The sequence below is a fragment of the Acyrthosiphon pisum genome, unplaced genomic scaffold (genome assembly GCF_005508785.2).
Source record: "Acyrthosiphon pisum isolate AL4f unplaced genomic scaffold, pea_aphid_22Mar2018_4r6ur Scaffold_21025;HRSCAF=22824, whole genome shotgun sequence".
Classification (NCBI taxonomy): Eukaryota; Metazoa; Arthropoda; class Insecta; order Hemiptera; family Aphididae; genus Acyrthosiphon; species Acyrthosiphon pisum.
The window spans coordinates 16,712-18,163 of NW_021770447.1; positions in this window are offsets into that span (position 1 = coordinate 16,712).

Sequence of the window (1,452 nt, forward strand, 5' to 3'; positions counted from 1 at the left end):
TCATCTGAGACAAAGGGCGAATATAATATTTTCAAAGTAGACAATAAGCATTAAACTAATAATTATTAAAACATAAGCAAATACGTTGTTCCATACGAAGACACGAAGAAGAAACTGCAGTCCAAACAGAAAAAGTAGAAATAGATATAAGAATAAAAAAAAATAAACAATCAAATTCAAGAAAACGAAAATAAGCAAGATAATAAATACTTACCTAATGAAATACAAAAAGAGAAGAAGAACTAATTACCACAGAATCAAAGTATAAAATCTCATAGAAGAACAACAAACATTTACTGCTATTCGTCGAAATAAAAATATTATACTTCAAACTATGAACAATCTCTAAGAAATTTTGTTGCCACAAAAGGACCAATCAATAAATTATTACAACTTCATATGTATTCATTTTTTATTTATATTAAATATTACATATTATTAATTTAGAGAGAAATATTAAAATTATATAGTTCAATTAAAGTTGTTTATTGAATTAAAATAGTTATGTAATGAATAATATACAATTAATCATTAATGTGTATTGTAAATTATATGTATTTGATTATTTCTAGATTCTCACATAATATTGTCGCAAATACCTAATCTTAATTTTGACTTTGATTTTGGTGCAATAGTAACATTGTCATTAGATTTTATTTTTACTTTTATTTTTATGAATTTGGCTTGCACTTGTGATGTTTTCAGTTATATAAATGTTTAAATTATTATTTTCAATAGACCAATAAACAAACCTTTATGTATTCACATATTCCTTTTAAGCATGCATTAAACGATTAAAATATTAGAATTAAATTAACTTTAAAACATAATTGTATAGTCAACGACGCGAAAATGCCGAGACAGTAATTTAGTGATAAAATAAGTTAGTATTTAATATAGTAATAAGACATTTTTATGTAGCAATAGCATTAAAAAATGAGGGCATTTTTTCTAAAAAACAATGGGGACTGTCGTATATTGTAGACAGTCGTCACTGTAATATTATTTAATGTAAATATATTACATGTAAAAATCAACGTAGCAATTTAGATATTAATATAGGTCAATGAAGCAAGATGTGCTGAGACAGCAAAAACTATTTTACTACATAACGCCGCCGTACGCGCAAGGACAGGGAGTCCCCGGTTGTCACTGAGTGAGTCGGTGACGACAGGGAGTCCCCCGTTGTCACTGAGTGAGTCGGTAAGAACGGGCTACGGCGGTCTGAATCCGCAAAGTGTTTAATTTATGTTTGTTTTAAAATTCAATAAAAGTGTTTCCGACCATTAAAACCCGAGTTGAATTTCATTTCTAAGTCTTCTTTGTCCTTACCTTTCAATATTGGAACCGTGCTCAGACCCACACACCTATAGTCAATGAGGTTTATTGCAAACTGAACAGTGCTCTGGGTTGTGGCGTCCTAATAGTCATTCCAATTTAGGAACGGACGTA